Source organism: Suncus etruscus, chromosome 8 (assembly GCF_024139225.1).
Source record: "Suncus etruscus isolate mSunEtr1 chromosome 8, mSunEtr1.pri.cur, whole genome shotgun sequence".
Lineage (NCBI taxonomy): Eukaryota > Metazoa > Chordata > Mammalia > Eulipotyphla > Soricidae > Suncus > Suncus etruscus.
The window spans coordinates 76,000,115-76,020,479 of NC_064855.1; positions in this window are offsets into that span (position 1 = coordinate 76,000,115).

Below are 20,365 nucleotides of genomic sequence, written 5' to 3' on the forward strand. Positions count from 1 at the left end.
ATATTTGTTGGCTGAGAACTGTGAGTTTCTCCAAATTCATTGACATATGTAGTTTAAAATAGTCAGACTTAGAAACTATATAAGGATTTATTAATAGACTGACTATATTTTAGATATTTTACCAAATTTTTAATGTAAGTGATGCTATGATTTAAAGACACTAATTTCTTTTATTTATAAATGAGAAAACTGAGTACCAAGGAGATAAAATAATGTATGTTAAATGTAAGAATATATAAGAGTATGTTTTACTGAATCTAAAACCTGTATCATTTACCAAACTACGTCAATAATGTTCCCACAATCGCAGAGCAAATAACATGCTTCAAGTATACTTACACACTTAAAAATTAAAAAAAGACAAAACCCTACATCTTAAACCTCTGTGATTTTAGCTATGTGAAGAATAATATTTAGAGTAATCACAGAAACATTTGTGTAGTGATGCTGATGAGAACTAATAATTATTGAGTGGTTAAATTATGTTAAATGTTCTTCTAAACACTTTATATACATTGATCAATTTGATTCTTACAATTCAATTGATTAGGAACTTTTATTGTTCCTATTCTATAATTTTCTAAAATTAAATGTTGTGATTATGGAGATACTATGGTTATTTTGACCATGTTAGATGTAGATATAGACAAAAAAGGCATGATATGCCCAAATGATATGCCCATTCACCTAGTAGGTAACTAAAAATGCAACAATTCTGGCCCTGCTCTCAACACAAATATTTTGAATGTTCTTTCCAGAAGGAAGAAGGAATAACTAACATTATGTTGTTGTCTAATAGATACTTAGCAGTCAGCAATATATATATATATAATTTTATTTTCTGTTTTTTTTTTTTTGTCCACATTTATCCCAAAGGGGCTCAAAGCTTATTTCTGTCTCTGTGTCCAGGGGCCACTCCTGATGGTGCTAGGAATTGAACTTCAGTTGACTCCATTGAAGGAGAGTTGCTACTTGGTATTTCATCACTGCAACTACCCATAAGGCATGTCCTATGCACACATTTAATTTTCAAAACTGCCTGGTATTTAAAAAAATTTAGGTTTTCTCTCTTTGTTTCAGGAGAAGACCTGGAACTGTTTAGTGCTTACTCCTGGCTCTGGAATTAGAGTTATTTCTGCCAGTACTTGGAGAACCATATGTGGTGCTAGATCTAATCAGCAGACTATGCAGAAGGCCAGTGGCTTCCAAATGTACTGTCTATGGTCCTATATATTGCAGCGATTAAAATGACAGAATATAAAATTAATTATAAACTGAAATTTATTATTATTATTATAGTTTTATTAAAAATATAATAAAATTTGTATAGTTTTAAAGGCTAATTGCTGCACACAGAAATCCCAGGTTTTTCTCCAGAGCACTGAGAAGTGACTCCAATCAACTTTCTGGGTGTGACCTAATCCCCAATTCAAGAAAAAAATAAAGATAAAAAACAATTAATGAGGGGTTGCATTGGTGGCTTAAGTGGTAGGGCATCTGCCTTGCACATGCTAACCTAGGATGAATCTCGGTTCAATCCCTAGGCATCCCATATGGTTTCCAAGCCAGGAGAGATTTCTCAGCGCAAAGCCAGGAGTAAAGCATCATTGAGTGTTGCCCCAAAACAAAAACAAAAAAGAATTAATGAGGATTACAAATTCCAGTTGAAAAAAATATATTGTACTCCATTTATTAGTGCCAACTAAATAAATTTTTAAATACTATTATTACTATTATTATTATTATTATTGGTTTTTGGGCCACACCCGTTTGACGCTCAGGGGTTACTCCTGGCTATGCGCTCAGAAATCGCCCCTGGCTTGGGGGACCATATGGGACGCCGGGGGATCGAACCACTCTCCGTCCTACACTAGCACTTGCAAGGCAGACACCTTACCTCTAGCGCCACCTTCCCGGCCCCAAAATACTATTATTATAGACTGTTTCTTTATCACATCATTTTATACTTACATGACAGTTAAATCAGTTGCTTAAACTATTTAGGAAAGTTATATCATCACTTAATACTCTCAGATATATAAGATGAATGATGCTGCTTTTAACGCAGGGATGTGGTTCAATTGGGCTACTTTTGAAGTGCCTGAAATACATCAAAATACTTCTTGTCTTCCATTTTCTGTACTCTCATGTATTTATTCACTGTATCTTCTTTTTTGATCTTTCTCTTTGCTATTATCCTATTTTATTTTCCTTATCTTTTCCCCTAAAATTTCTCTTTATTTCCAGTCCCAGGCAAATAAACTCATTTTTAAGTTCACTATCGTTTTTGATGGTCTATAACAATGATTTCACTTAATTTAATTCTATATGAGATTATATCGTATTGATAGCTTATGACACAAGAAATATTGAATCTCTTTTAGAAATAACTTTAATTTTTATTTTAATAACTTTTAGTGGCAAATGCTTTTTAAAAAGTATTAATGCTAAGATAATAAAATAGTGTGTTTTGATAGTGTTGACAACTATTGCCTTTGTGTCCTCAACTACCACACCTTACCATCATCAAGGTGCTCAAGAATCCCCAGTTGTTCCTTTGTAGCAAATCATGCCCCCCTTTTAATATAGAGTTGGCAATCATCATATAATATCACTCCACTTGATATGCAGTGTATCAAAACAAGGAAACAGATAATACCAGTTAATAAAAAAAAAAAAACTTTAGTGAAATTTAATCTAAAAGGTCCATTTTCTGTTTAAGAGAAAAAAGTTATATATTTCAGGTAAAGTACAACAGAACATAATGTTTTTGTCTAAATGAGCAATAGATTTCCTTATAAATCATCACTAATACTTCTTGTCTATTTTATTAATATATTACTAATATGTTATTATATTATAGTAGAATATTATATCTCTTGTCTGGTATTAGATATTTACTATATTTCATATGTACCACATTCTATCTATTAAAATAAAAACAAATATCAATTTGTTTATAAGAGCTACACTTTAATAAGAGTAGATAGTTCTAGTACTAGATTCTTGAAAAACTTTCAGAAGTTTTTTTAATAGATTAATACCACAGACATCACATTTTATTTTGGCAGGTGTCTGAGGAGGTCTGTAATAAATTAGCATACTGAGGAAGATTCACTTTTAGCACTTGAGATGTGCAATTTGTGGTATTCATTTCAAGAAAAAACATAATCAACATGTGTCATTGAGGTAGTTTTTCTGAAATGATTTCTAAGTATATTAAAGAAAAAATATATAAAACCTGAAATCCTACTCATTATGTCAAATCTCAGTCAACCTGATAGAGAACGGTTATTGGTGTTTATATTACTATATTAAATATCACAAACAACTTCAGGAAATTAGTCATTTTTCATCGTTTTTAGGAATAATTCATATTTAAATTCTTACGTGTTCGTTCATCAGGAAATATCTTTAATGGACATATGGGTGCAGTCAATTGCTTCTGTAACACTGAAAATGTAGCAATTCAAACAAATCATTTTCATATGTTGCAGGTGCTGTCTATTAGAAGAAAAGATGTACTTTGGTTTTATTTAATTAAAGTTTCAATTAAATTATTTAGCATTCTGCAAAAAGATAATTTGGTTTTCTCTGGTTATCAAGCTGTCAATTATAATGTACCTATAGCCAGTTAAATCTTTGCTCCCAGTGCTTTTACTCTGGCAAAAACAAAAGAAGCTAAGCAATATGTTTTCTATACAAACTTGGCTTTAAGACTCAATTATACTTTATTATGAAAAAGTTTAGAGAACTTATAAGCACTGCAAGTTTTACCACTGGTCAGATTGGGCATACAGATAAATGATTTTTTATTTGTTATCCATTTACATTTTTATAACACTAAATAGCCTCTGTAATAAAAATTAAGCATTGTGGCTTCACCATATTGAGATTTATCTAAATCAGTTGGCATTGGTGGTACACAATAATAACACACTAATACTTCAAAATCTAAGATCTGCTTCTGGCTTATATCCTTATTAGTGACAATGTGTAGATAAACATATATTTTTCCTCTGGATTTCAATTTCCTCATTCACAAATTCAATAAAAAGCAATTATGAGAACTTCTGAGAGTGAGGCATTGAGCTGATATTAATCATTATATAATGATGAATAAGATACTGCCTGTGTCCTGTAGCAGATTGGTGAAGAGCTGCCCATTGTGTCACTGAAATATAAAATTACTTAGTTATAGAAGTTAAATTCCTAGTACATCCTCAGAGGGAAAAAAAAGTATTTTTTTTTATCTTTACTTGAAACAAAATAAGAACATCCTGTGGTGAAAGGAAATACACCCTTCACCTAATTCATAGATTAAGCTCAATTAGATTTATAATCAAAATGGAATGGGGGATTATCTGAGATATGTAAATACCTAGTGTATTCTCCTCGAAGATTTGAATAATTTTGTACGTATGAAAGGTTGTTGAAAACAAATGGCTAATTATATTGGAAAAAGTAATTGTCTTGAGCTCAGAATTTAGAGTTGGCTCCTTTACCTTATTCTTGCATGGTACAATACAAAATCCTGACTATATTTATAATTATAATTGCTTTATTCATTGTTCCAATTTCCATGGCAATAAATGATCTAACTAGATGATTATTTTTCTATGAATAAAGGCTATTTTGAAACAAATATTCTTTAACAATATTTAAACATACAGAAGAAAATGTTAAGATACTGAGTAATGTATACCCATTTATGCAAATACTTTATAAAACAACCATTAGTGATCATTTACTATCTGTGTAAGTATATCATAATACAATATGTAATCAAAATGTGCAGCAATCACCATACCAGTTATAATTTACATTATTATTTAATAGCACTGGTTATGAAGTTAAGAATCTTTAATCAAAGTTATGAATCTTTGATTCTTTGGAATTTCCCTGACCATTGATTGCAAGAAGAAGTGGCCACAACTGAATCAAGAGCCAAACCTTTTTCATGCTCTTCTGAAGCAAGAAATATGATTAGGATTGACCAAGTTGCTATAATATTTGAGGTGCTTTACATATTGTTATTAACTTCCATATAGAAAATATAGAAGTTTTGAATATAAATTTCTAACAATATCCTATTGTTTTATGTAAAAAATCAGTAACAGATTTATAGTCAGTCCAGTTTTAAAAAATAGTAAACGGTATATTTAGCATGTATTGAGTAAAATATCTAAAATCTTAAATTTTATTGTGAATAAGTTATTTATATGACCTTTTACAAAGTAAAATTATTGATTATTTTAAATAAAATAATCCCTAATTAGAAAAAAATTGTAATGATTGAAGAATGAAAATTACTAGAAATAAAGAACTTAAATTTTTTATCAATATTACCAGAAATACTGGAAATATCACTCATATATAGAATATAAAGAGAGAGAACAAGGGCACAGTACTGATAATAACAAACCCTTGGTATTAAATTACAAAACTGATAAACAGTGAGAAAATGGTGACTGGATTGGAATAAAGAATGGTACAGGTTTATCTACATTTTGTTCATGCTTGTATACGATAACATTTTACATTAATATCATAAACTTTAACACTATTGTAACCATATTGCCTAAAGTAAAAAAAAATACTACTTTCTATATGTTTTAAGTTATGTCAACATATATACAGTAATATTAGAGACAATTGATGTAAGAGAGCTGCTCCAATAAAATAATATTTTTCCCACCCCACCCTCCTTTCTTTTTCCACCCCATCCTCCAAAAGAATATTTTTAAAAGGCTATTTTTCATTAGCAGAGAATTTAACTTTCTGAATTTGTTCCATCAATATATAATGTCTGCTGTGATCTACATAATTTCTTTTAATAATGAGATTGGGCTGAGTACACATAATCACTTCAATGGATTATGACTTAAAGAGAAGATTGAAAGCATAAATATTAGTAATGTTTTATAATTTTATTTTACATTTTATCATTTTAATTTTGGGGCTCTAACACAGTGCTCAGAAGACCAATGGTTCCTTTTGGTAATTGTGGACCATCCAGGCCTGAGGTTTAATGTGAGGGTCCAGGGTGTTGCTCAGGCCCTGAAGTTCTGAGGATTACTTGCCCACACCATTGTTGGTTGTGGACCTTTCAGGACTATTAGTTTTTTTAGTACTTCTCCATTGATGCATGAGGGACCAGGAGAATGTCAGGCATAAAACTGGAGTCAGCTACATGCAAGGCATATTCTTTAAACTCTATACCGTCTATAATAACATATAAAATATTTCAAAGAAAGAATAATAATTAAAATTATTATATTCCAAGCATTTTTATAAGTTGACTCCTTTATCTTGCTAAAATATCTATAAAAGTGGAATAAAAGCACATTCTGAGTTTTATATTAAGGAGATTTAAAGTGACTATAGAGTAGTCACAATGATTATAGCATCATCAAGTGCGATCAAAATTATAACTTTTATGATACTGTGTGTATTTGTGTGTATATACTTGAATAAATGTGTAATCCTACACTTATTTATACTTGTTGATACTCTCCTGAAATTTTATTCAAGAACAGACATTTTATACCTGAATATTAAATACTACTGAAAGTTACTAAAATTACTATCAGTAATTAGCTTTCTGCCTTAGGAAATTATTAGTTTTTGAACATGCTACACACAATTGCACACATATTTATAGCTTAGTATGCTTCTCTTCTCCACATAAATAGAAGGAGAACATTTTAAAAATATATTCAGTGCTCAGACTTTGAATTTAAACACTAAGATAAGCAGGACTCAAATTATGTTTCACTTATATACCATAAAACATCAACTCCACAAAGTCTATGGAGCTTATTGAAAATATCTAATGGGAAATAGATTATTGCCAACAACAAAGGATACTATTTAATTAATCCCCAATAGATATTTCTATTCTGCCTAAAGTCTCTATTGCCTCTATCCTGGGTATCTTACACTTCAATCTGACCATGTTCTTTACTATATAAAATCACTTTTATAAAATATAATACACAGCCTCAGGCTAACTTCTATCCCGAAAGGATTTCTTAAAACTTCACAACAAATTTGGCCTCCCATAACAAGGAAACTCAAGCACAAAATGCTCAAAAGATCAGCTTTTCTCCATATCTTTACCATTTTAATTCAATGATTCACATCTAAACATGATATTGCTTTAGAGGATTTTCCAGTTTCACAAATATAACAGGCTGGCTTAAAGATAATCTTGTGTAGCTTAGTTTTCTCAATGATGGATACATAACTTACTGTGATATCATAGTATAAATAGCATAGGAATATGCATTTTTAACTATGTGATAGTAAATGGAGAGATTACTAGAATGGTTAACCCATTGATGTTTCTAGAATAAATTTAATCAGAAAAAATATTCACCTGCTTTTAAAGTAATATATGTTCTCATCAAAACAGGTTCAAATTAGAAAACTATTAAGGACTGGATTCTTAAGTAGGTAAGAATTTTCAAAAGTCATATGGGAAATAACAGCAGTGTTGTTTTTAAAATTTTAACAATAAAAATATAAAACTGGAACACTTTTATTCTAAAAGCACAATAAAATAATAGGGGAAAGGCAGAAAAAAACTGGAAAAGTTTTCCAGCTATTCAAAGGTATGCATGATATTTATTTGTCAATATAACTGTAATGGGCACTCTGGTCATGGAAAAATATTCCTCTCTATGGCTATAAGAGTATTTCTATAAAACATCAGCATTCAACTATGTAAAAAAAGCATCCTCCCAAATATGGCTAGACACATTTAATTCTTAAAGAATTTTGTGAATGGGGAAAAAAAAAAGACTAAGCAAGAGTGAGTCTGCTTTATTTTTAAGCTGAAACATCTTTTTTTTTTTTTTTTTTTTTGGTTTTTGGGCCACACCCGGCGGTGCTCAGGCTGTCTGCTCAGAAATAGCTCCTGGCAGGCACGGGGGACCATATGGCACACCGGGATTCGAACCAACCGTCTTTGGTCCTGGATCTGCTGCTTGCAAGGCAAACACTGTTGTGCTATCTCTCCGGGCCCAATCTGAAACATCTTATCTTGAGCTCTTCTAGTTCTTGGGACTCTGAACTCTTTTTTTTTTTTTTTTTTTTTTTTTAGTTTTTCGGGCCACACCCGTTTGATGCTCAGGGTTTACTACTGGCTAAGCTCTCAGAAATTTCTCCTGGCTTGCGGGGGACCATATGGGATGCTGGAGGGATTGAACCGCAGTCCTTCCTTGGCTAGCGCTTGCAAGGCAGACACCTTACATCTAGCGCCACCTTGCCGGCCCGGGCCTCTGAACTCTTAATAGAGACTCTTTATAAATAATATTCATCTTCAGCCTACATCATATATATATATATAAAATCTCAATGAATATATCTACCCTAGTGGTTCTATTTTGCTATTGAACCTTAAATAATATAATAGATAACTTGGAAATGAGCCTACTTAGAAGAGAATAGAAACAGATTATAAAGAAGATTGCTGAACTAATTTTGGACTTTCTGGGAAAAAAAGAGTACTTGTCTTTGGATATGACACATAAATAGTTAAATATTCTAAAACAACATTGATTTGTTAGTCAATGAATAAGAGTTGAAGCTGAAGACACATTAATATCTTATATAAGAAAAATATTTTTAGACCATGTAAAAATTAAGAAACAATGGTGTAGAGTCATGTAGCATGCATGTCTCTATTTATTAGGGAAGCACGCACCAGACGTGGCTTTTGGCTTTCCTGGTGCAGTGCCTAATTTTCCTCCCAAGAAATGTCTGCCAGAAGACCCGTTGGAGAAGTCAATCATTGACCCTTGCATGGATTATTGGCTTTCTTTCTGACATGGCTGTAACATTATATATCTCTTTTCCTTTAATTTGATTTTTGTCTCCTTTTCTACTACAGAAATTCGGCCTTAGCTATCCTGCTGTCACAAAGAAATTTTAGTACCAAAAAAAGCCCGCCAAAAGCTCCCCGCTGGCTAGTTTATTTGTAACTCTTAGATTGAGTATAGCCTGGCACCAGCAACTTGTTCTTTTGGGTCTAGCTCCATGATGGTAAACTATAATTTCCATCCCCACAAAAATCCATTTTCCAGCCACTGCAAAAACATTGCTTGCAGAACCGGGTTCTTTTCTCCTGTTTCTTGAAAAACCTGTTTTTTGCTAACACAAAAACATCTCCAGCTCATGTTTCACCTTACCTCTAGCAGGGCTCTTTTTCACCTACATTGGGTAGTTATTTGATATGTAGATTCTAGGGTCTGGTACCATTGTGTTGTCCCTCCTAACATTCCTCTGCCTTTTGTTTTCCCTGAAGACATCTTGCATACCAGAGTTGTGCTTAAAATGTCATCAGCTGAAAAGTAAAATTTGTCTCTCTTCTCATAGATGTGGGTCCCCATACAATACATTTTGTGTGGTCTCAATTATTTTATATTCCATATTCGTCCGCCTTTTGTATCCGCTTTCTTCCGTGAAGGTTTTTCTGACCCCACTAAGGTTTTGCTTAGGGATGCAAGACGTCTGCAGCACAATGGGTCAGAGAGATAGTGCAGAGTTAATACACTTTTCTTGCATGAAGCTCACCATGGTTATTTCCTGGTACTACATGTGGTCCTACAACCACTGCACTACAGGGCATAGGACAGAGAGGGATAAACATCTACAGAGGAGTTGGAAGCTCTCAACTGGAATAGGAGGTGTTTCTGAAAGGTTGTGAAGTGTTAGAATGAAACCCTGTCAAAAACAGTAGGGTAATCCACAGTGAAAAACTTATTTTAAATAAAGAGAACCTTTCATTGAAGCAGATTGGTAGTGGTTTGGAGGTAAATGGGGTGGAGAGATACTAGTGAAGGGAAATAGACAATGGTTAAAGAATTGGTGTTCTGTCAGTGTATGACTAAAACCAATCATAGATAATGTTACAATTTTTACAGTGACCAAATAAACTATTTCTTAAAATAAAAAAATTAAAAATTTAGCTATAATACATTTATGAAATAATTCGTATATATGTTCAAAATCTTGTATGCAGAACATCCTTAAAATAGTATTAATGACCTTAAAATTGTATTTATAATCTCAAAGTTTCATTAAATACTGCATGATTATTTAAAAAATAGAGCAACCGGAGTGGATTTGTTCGAGTTCATTTGTTCTAGGTCCTTTTTGCTATAATGGTAGGAGGGAGACATTAAAGTCATAGTGAATTAAAATAAAGCTGCCTATTGTTAAACCATTGAAAAATCATTAAGTAGGGCTTAAGACATGAAAGTGAACCGGTTTACTTGTTTAGTTTCAAATTCTGAAAAGGACAAGTGGAAGAGGCTTTATTTTAAATTTGAACTATCAAATACTCTTCTTTGAATTGATATATATATATATATAATAAAAATAAAATAAAATAAAACCTTAAACAAATTATCATAATGGATCATACCTGAGATCACACCTGTGCTGTTATTCTCAAACTAGGAATTTAGCCATATTATTTGCATTTCGCCTTGCTAACAACTCTACTTATATTCTTGCCAGTTATTAAACTGCCGTCTGCAGAGAAAAGCTATATCTGTATTTCAAACCTTCCAGAACATAATAAAGATGCAAACAATTCTGCACAAAGCTTCTTTGAGATATTAAATTTACTTTCTGACAAAAGAAGAATGACACTAAGAACTTCACAAAGAACAAGAGCAATTTTTCATACTATAAAATGCAAATGATAATCTAATTATTACTAGAAATTCAGTTAATACATATACAGAAATATCTTGTCCTATCTTTTCCTCATAGACCTAGTGTGACTTAACCACGTGACATCTTTATAAGATAATTTTCTAATTCTTAGAAAAAACATTGGAAAATTTTTATTTTAGATAGAAATGAGAATAAAATAATAAATTAAAATTAAACCAGGAGTAAAGGTTAATCCTCTAGATCCCTTGCGACATTCTTTATCATTAAAGTTACCATTCATTAACCTAACTTAAAAGATATGAAAATGTTTGTTAAAATACATTTAAATAATTTTCAATCTAAAAATAAACTTCCTGAAATCATTGGATAGTTTTGAGGGTTGGAATGACTTTTAAAATATTACATGTACAGTATTAATTGCTTAATTAACAAGGGACAATAATAAGAAAATATTATATAATTTTTGAAATAAATATTTGTGGGCAAGAATGTGCATCTTATATAAGAACATTATTATTTTGCATTTAGGATGAGCTGACTTAAAATACTGTTTATCAGGGTGACTTTTCAACTACAATATTATAAAATATTGATGGATTTTTTTATATTCTAGAAAAATAAAGATTACCAGAGCTTAGAAAAGCAACAAGAATAAATACTTTTTACCCCAACATTTTGTGCCAAACCATTTTGTGTAATCATAAAGTTGGGAAGTAATGGGTTTTAAGATTGATTCATGAAACATTTTTTCTTCATAAACACCAAATTTTTGTTAGCATCAGTCTTGACATTTCTCAAATTGAAAAACTAGAATATTCATGTAAATTGCTCTTTTCTTTAATTTTCCTCTGTGAACAATAAACATTTTAATATTGGCTTAAAATAAATTTCAGATGCATAGTTTTAAATTCATATTATACTTTATTGTTATTTATGCCATTTGCTTGCTATGCTTTAACATATCTAATACATTACTTATTGTTTTTCTCTTTCAAGTTCTATTATTGACTTCTCTATTTCTATTAATTAAAGCTATCTGCCAAGGTAAGAAATACAAAAATTCATTTTTCTGGAATTTCGTAATAAGCAGTTACTAAGCCCCTCTTGTTCTTCCTCCATCACATTTTTTATATAACTTTTTATTTCCATGACATCAATCATTTCCAAACTTTACAATTTACATTGTTCTAAAAGTGGCCACAAATTTAGTAACCTAATCTAATTTATTAAAGTTTTCTAAACAATATATCACCCTCTGAATCATAACTCTTAATAAGCTAACTCCTTTAAAAGGATAAAATATTGGTGAAGATATATCATTAAGATGTTTATGTTTTTAAAATGCAATGTTAAAAGGTAGATCTTAATAAATTGTAATTTTTAACTGAACACATTAAATTTATAATTTTGTTATTTCAATATTTGCATCAGTTGCCTTTTTATTAAGTTTTTGTACATTCTATGATACCCAAATATAAATATTTCTGTAACTACAATGCTTAGATAAAGTAATTATTTTAAAAAATGACAGTTGGATATTTAACAGCTATTTGAAACAAAGCTTTAAAAAATTATTCTCATAAAAAACCTTACATTTTATTAGCATTTTAAAGATAAATTAAATTTTTTATTCATCAAGCTTTAATATCAGAGTTTATTTATCATTATGTCCCTCAGATTTGAACTTATATTTATATTTTCTGTTTTTCATAAAATTGATTTTTAAATGTGTAAAAATTAAAATAAAACCTATGAAATGCTCAACTTACTAAAGATTAAATTTTGAACATCTGAGTTTTCTATTTTGCTTCAAATAACTTTTTGTTGTTGTTGTTGTTATTGATTTGGGGCCACACCTGGCAATGCTCAGGGGTTACTCCTGGCTCTTCACTCAAGAATCACTCCTAGAAGACTGCAGGAACCATATAGGATGTGATACACCAAATTGGATAATCAGTGTACTAGGCAAGCACCATTTCTATGACCTATATTATTTTGGCCCATCAAATTAATTCCATAACGTTAGTATCCATATAGGACTTATTTTGAAATTTGACTTGTATTTTTTATGTTTTTTTTTTCTAGTATACGTCAAGATAGCTTAATCTCCATCTTATCACTGTACTAGACTCCTAAATGACTTTCCTGCTCACAGGTCTTTCTTCTCAAATAATTCTCAATACACCCACAAATGTTCTTTAAAACCTAAAGCAGAACATTTCATTCTGTACCTCACACCCTCCCAAGGAAGTACTTTGCTTAAAATTTTATTTTATTGAAACCATTGAAATCTAAAAAGTCCTTCATAGTTGAATTTTAGATATACAATTAGTTAGGACCATTCCCCAGTACCAGTGTTGACCTCCCTCCACCAAGAAACTCAGAGAGCATTCTATTCCACCACATTTTACCCTCTCACCTGACAATATAACAAGCATATTTAAATTTCTTTAAGTTTCAAGTGTTAAAGTTCAGATCTCTTGATTCTTTTGTCATTAGGTTTGGTTTGGATATTTAGGTATGTCTTTACTTTTTCTGCACCATTTCATCTGAAACCACTTGGCAACTGACTCCCAGCCTTTCTTTTTTCCTTTCTTCTTAGTTTTATAGAAAAATGCAAAACATGTGGTAAAACAAAGTAATCCATGTCCCAAGGTTCTATGAAAAAGGTGGGATCCCATATTTAAAAAAATAAGAAATAAAAAAATGAGGGGTTGTGTGTATGGCAGGTTATTTTTTTTTTTTTTTTTTTTGCAGAGCACATGAAAATATGGGGAGAATAAAAAAGAAAAACCTTTGGCCTATAAACAGGGAGACCATAAAATATCCTTCCATAACACCAAATACAGGTTCCAGGCATAGTAGTAACTGTGGTTCCAGTAAAATTCAATCACGATTGTCATAGTCAGGTTTCTTTAGTTAGAGATCCTGTGTTTTGCACAGATCCTATGTTGAATTCAGGTTTTCAGGAAGCGTCTTTTGTTTTCCTCTCACTGTTAGGTGGCAATGCATGGAACCCTGCCCTGAAACAAGTTGTTGCTGTTTTCAAGTCTTTAGGATGTCACATGAATCCTCTCTGAAGAAATTCAGTGCCAGGGCAGCATAGGGCCTTCCCCAGTATAAATTCGATTCCTGGTACAGGTTCCAAAGATGGAATCCAAGGTTCTGGGGTGAACGACCAATGCCCAATCAACTAAGCCTAAGTCACATCACTATGACAAATATTCAGATTGAAAGGCCCCTGGTAATATAACATTTATGAGTTCTTATTCCTATTTGATAATAACTTCTTTCTGTACATAAGATTTTCCCATTTTAATATGCCAAGACAGTACTTTTCAGCCAAGAAAAAACAAAGAATTTATAAAGCTAGATGATCTAACCTTGTTATTTTTCTGACTGTAACTTCTACCAGTCTCTCATCTCTGTTTATGCTTAAATTGCACTGATTACCTTGTTTCTCTTGAAAAAGGGTTTTTTATAGGTTCCTCAAGTACATACCTTCAGTGTCTTTATACATACCGTTATAATTACTTGTATTCCTCTTTCACTCTTCTTACGATTTGTAAGCTTTTAGAAGAAGATAATTTTATTTTCTGTGTTGTAACTGGATAGTTTCTCTTTAAATATATAAATGTTTATATAGCTACAAATCTAACATAACAACAAGTATGTGTTGACTCATAATAAGAACTTGGGAATATTCAATTATTTATTGTGGGATCAAAATGTCACTATACTAGAATTTAATTTAAACTGGCATTAAAATTAGTTACATTTAATTATGAGATTTTTCCTGTAGCATGTATATGAAATAATTTAAATAAACCAAGTATAACAAATGTATATCCATTTTAAATTAGAATGTTCATCATTAATGTTTAAAAATTCCTAGAACTATTAGGATATGTAATCAATATATCCAAAAACTTATCACGGATAATTATCAAACTTAGTTCAATATATTCTGATCAGATATCATTGTCTGTCAATGTAATGAATAGATACTTATAAGTCATGCTTATACATTGTGAATGGGTCTTCTGGAAACATAAAGAAAGACGCTATCCCAGGCCCCACCCTAGGATCAGCGCAAAGACCAAGACCACCAACCACAGAAGAAGGATTAAAATGACACTGAGGGAACAGAACTTCTAGAACTACATAGAAAGACTTCATCATAAGTTCCAATCCCTGACCTGTGCAGACACCAAGATTTCTAGATACAGAGGTCTGATTTTTATCACCCAGGACAGAGCAGAAGTCTTCCATACACCACAAAAGCACCATGAGGAGAGTAAATGAACCTGACAGGAGTCTATAGTTAATCCCATGACAATATACTTCAAGGGTGGAGAAACCCTGTATCTCTTAGGCCGAGGGAATTCCTTTTCGAATGACCCCAATATTTACTGTGCCTGTGCAGGAGGGAAGAAAAAGAAAGAAAGAAAGAAAGAAAGAAAGAAAAAGAAAGAAAGAAAGAAAAAGAAAGGAAGAAAGAAAAGGAAAGAAAGAAAGAAAGGAAGAAGAAGAAGAAGGAAGGAAGGAAGGAAGGAAGGAAGGAAGGAAGGAAGGAAGGAAGGAAGGAGGAAGGAAGGAAGGAAGGAAGGAAGGAAGGAAGGAGGAAGGAAGGAAGGAAGGAAGGAAGGAAGGAAGGAAGGAAGGAAGAAGGAAGAAAGAAAGAAAGAAGAAAGAAAGAAGAAGAAAGAAAGAAAAGAAAAGAAGAAAGAAAGAAAAGAAAGAAAGAAAGAAAAAGAAAGAAAGAAAGAAAGAAAGAAAGAAAGAAAGAGAGAAAGAAGAAAGAAAGAAGAAAGAAAGAAAAAGAAAGAAAGAAAGAAAGAAAGAAGAAAGAAAGAAAGAAAGAAAGAGAAGAAAGAAAGAAAGAAAAAGAAAGAAGAAAGAAAGAAAGAAGAAAGAAAGAAAGAAGAAAGAAAGAAAGAAAGAAAAGAAAGAAAGAAAAAGAAAGAAAGAAAGAAAGAAAGAAAAAGAAAGAAAGAAAGAAAGAAAGAAAGAAAGAGAGAAAGAAAGAAAGAAGAAGAAGAAAGAAAGAAAGAGAAAGAAGAAGAAAGAGAAAGAAAGAAAAGAAAGAAAGAAAGAGAGAAAGAAAGAAAGAAAGAGAGAAAGAAATGAAGTAGACCTTACTATTTTATAACATCTCTATTTTGTTTTTTATAATTCATTTATCATTGATTTCGCCTCCTTATTTTATCTGCTTCTTTATTTTCTTTAGTGGGTGGGAATGGGTAGTGGAAATTTCGGCTACCTCTAACCTTGCTAAGTTTTATTCTTGGCTGTGTTCAGGGGGTGATACTTGTGTGGAGTAGATGTGGTATTGGGAATCCAAAATCAAGGTTGACTAGGAGCAAGCTGAATTCTTTAACACCTCTACTATCTCTTTCACTCCCCCTGCTTAATAAAATATTGTTTTTCTCTATTACCTCATTGTGTTATGCAAGTTAATCTTAAACCTTGCATTTTATTCAATAGGATTTTGAAAAATGTTTCTACATAATTAAACCACATGATTTTTACACAATTTTTAAGATAAGAAATCCATTGTGCCTGAGTATAAAAATTTCTTAGTTGAATCTGTCAAATGACAAGAGTTATTCTACCCAACAAAACAGCAGTTCTTGTGCCAATTACTTCAGCAGCTACTAAGATCAAAGTGAGCACAGAATATCTGCTATGCAATCGTTTGCTTTATAAGCAGACAAACTTAGATTTAGAATACCCTATAGATCTCAATTTGTATAGTATTTTTCTTTATTTGTTTTGCTACAACAATTGATCCTGATACCTGTATTTCATCACCATATCAGTCATTAATCACTAACAGTAATATGAGAAAAAAAGATTGAGAATCTCTGACTCCAAACTCCATGCCCTTTTTTAATATATCAGGTGATAAACCTTGGTTTTATTTTAATCCCTTTTAACCCCTCTACAAAAACCTTTTTAAATTTTAGATTTTCTAATGCCCCTGCCTTGAATTCTAATGATCTTTAAATATGCAGCTGGATTTTTAAATCTGGTAGACTAAATCCCATAGTCTTTGTTTTACTAATCTTTGGATTTGTGTATCATAAACTAGAAAGTGCCACAAACACAGTAGGCTTTCTATATGTAGTATAAACAGAGACAGGAATAAATATTTTGATCACACTCTTTTTTATCATCAGTAAAGCTTCTATTTGTGCATTTTGGGTATGGTTATGCAAATTATTTTGATACTGCTTTTATTACAGCTCAACATTGTTTTCATAAAGGCTTATTATACCACCTGAAGATATTATTCTCAGTCCCTATTAACAAATTGTTTAGAAGAGTACATTTACCGACTCTGAGAAGAAAATATATGGTTATCTCAAGATTAACCTGTACTCAAAATATGTGAAAAGTCACATAATTTGGGGCCAGAGTGGTAGCACAGTGGTAGGTCATTTACTTTGCTCATGGCTGACCCAGTAAAGATGTGGGTTCAATCCCTGGCATACCATATAGTCCCTCCAGCCAGGAAAAATTTCTGATCATAGATCCAGGAGTAACCCCTGAGAGCTGCTGGTTGTGGCCCAAAACAAACAAACAAAAAAATCACAATTTATTAACTATTTAAACTGATTTTATGCATATTAATTAATCACTATTAGTTTTTTCCTAACAAATGTAGGGTGTTTATTTATATACTTTATTGTTTTTTATTTCTATATTTAATTTAATTAATTAATTAATTGATATTTGTTTAGGTTAGTAAATCAAGGCAAACACCCTACCGCTTATGCAACATTCTGGCCCCTATGTCTATATTTTAAATATGAAAATTTTCCTAGAAAATTTTATTTTCTGGAAATGTTTTCATTTATTTTTCACTCATATCAATTTTTTGTGTACCATGGATTTTTTTAGTTCACTTTTACACTCAACTATTTTAGCATGGACAAAGATATTGCACCATAAACTGAAAGAAAATTTACACATAGAATGATTAATATAAAAATTATTTCTGAGGCCAAGAAATTACACAGCAGTAGGGCATTTACCTTGCATGCAGTTGACCCAGGAGAGATCTGGTTCGATTTCGCTATCCCATATGGTTTTCCAGCCTGCCAAGGGCGATTTCTGAGTGCAGAAGCCGGGAGTAACCTCTGAGTGCAGCAGGGTGTGGCCCAAAATCCAATCAATCAATCAATAAATAAAGTTTAAAAAATTTTTTTTAAATCCTTTCTTGTGATCACTGGAGCATTGGAAGGAAAAAAATAAGCCAGACTAAATTCTCAAGCAAAAGTCAATGACAATGGAATCAATAGGCCCAAACTATAACAATCTAAACACAAAATGAACCTGTTATGCTAGTAGATTAGGTGGCTAAGTTGGCGATAAGGGATGCATGCTGAAAACTCCAGTGGAGGAAGGTCAACACTGGTGGGGAAAATGGCCCTAATTTAGTGTCACTATATGCCTGAAATACATCTATAAAGAATTTGGAATTCACAATGGTCTCAACAAAAATCTTTAAAAAATTACTTCTTATTTAACTATAAATTATTTCTATTCATTCTCTCAATATAGTATGGAAAGCAGTTTAGCTGTCTGCCTCATTTTTTAATGGGTTCTTTATAGTTGTTGATAAATAGGTTTTCTCTTATAATGAATGCTTTACACTGTCCAGAGGTTAAAATAAAACCAAAACACTTTTTTTTAAGTCAGTGTAGATTTTCCAGCTTTGTAGGGGAAATTCACAGGCATTTATACTAAATCACATTCCTATCACAACTGCAAACTCAGCAGCAATTCCTCTGCCACAACAGGTCACACAGTTTAAATAAATGTAATTTTTTCAAACTTATAGCTAATTCTAAGCCAGTAAGCATTAAAAATGTGTAAGTGATGTTCCTAATAAAAAATAAATATTTTAGGTTTGATAAGTTCTGCATGTAATATAGAAATGGAAAATAACATTTAGATTTTATATTATTCAAAGATCTTTTAAAAAGCACACAGTATAGGCCAATCTATCTCATATTTTACATCATCATTAAGATTGGTAAAATATATTTTTAAAAATTGGCTTCACATATTCTGAAAATAATCTATTTGTCACTAGTAACAAATGTAATGAATTGCATAAATTTTTGTAAACATAGGAAACTACCAATTAGGCAAGGAAAATAATTTCTAATGACTCCTTTTATGGTTTTAAAACATATAAAATCTATTTACAAATAGATTTACAAATGGATTTATTTTTGAATTTTGAAGACTATTGAACTTTATTTATTAGAAACAAGGTGGTCTTATGTTACAAAGCTTGTTTTTCATTTTGTACTTTGAGTCATGCGAATTAATGAAACCTATATGCAAACAATCTAATACATAATCCATAGAAAGACATGGATTATTACAAGGGTTTTAAAGCCATACATGTTTTTGCTACTACTGGTATATGGTTTCTAAATTTTATGTCTGGGCTGTGTTAATCTAATTTTGATTTTGAGGCCATGGAATTGAATCTGTGTACTCTAGCTCATGTTGCACTTTGTAGGATAAATGAACTCTAATCAGGTGGAGTCTTCTATGGTACAAATTGCTCCTAGGGAATAAGTTAACACATTGGGAACTACACTTACTCTTCCTGGTCACTGGAGTACCATTCAGCAAATTATTGCAATACACTCAACAGCACCCTAGTGTTATGAACAAGTTCATTGCAGATTCTAAGGTACCTAACTAATTCCCATGAAATAAGTGGAAATTAGAATATAGGCCACTTTGTTTGCCTCTGAGCACTGATTTGATGATGTATTAAGTGTTTTGAACTAAAAACTGTTGGTGTTAATGAACAGTCTCTCACTTTCTATTGCTCCTTTATTCATTGCAGTTCCCTACTCCTTTAGGGATGATTATTCCTTTCTAAATCAGTATTTGAAGAATCTTCTTTTCAATTGTTGGCAAAGAACGCTCTTTATGTTCATAACAGAAAGAAGGTGAGTAAAGTTTGAGAAAGCAGTCATAACATATCTGAATTTTGAAGATAAAATTGTGATACAATGAATTACTCTGAGATTTCAAGGCTTTCTTGGACTGTAAAATGTTCAGTAAATGTCCAATGAAGTTTACACTCTATTTAGAAGTGTAAAGAATCATATTCTTATAATTAAATGAATAAAACATGCAAATGTAAACACAGATAAACTGGATGTTAAAAGTAACCCATATAAACAATGGATTAACTGAATGGGAAAGATCAAACCATGAGACTATCATTAATTCTGTCTGTACTGACAGATACCTTGACCTGGAAGCAATATAAATTAACATTTTTATTTTAACATCAAATAATTATTAGATTTTTTTTAGATAATATTTAGATACTTGAAGAAGTTTATTGATATCATTTTGAGTAATCTGGAACCCTGGGAGAAAATACACTGATTTTTATATTAGGGAAATGTGCTCTACTAAAATAGAGTTTTAATTACAGCCATCAAATTGTATATGGAACTTTCCTAAAGGTTTTTGTTAAAAGTATTGTTTTCTTTCTCATTGACTATACTATTGCTTTATGAGAATTTGAGTAATGTAATCAAATATAAATATTCATGTATAATTTAAAGTAAAATGCAATGCATTATTTTGCTAAAATCTTAGATTGCATTAATAATTAACCATATATTAA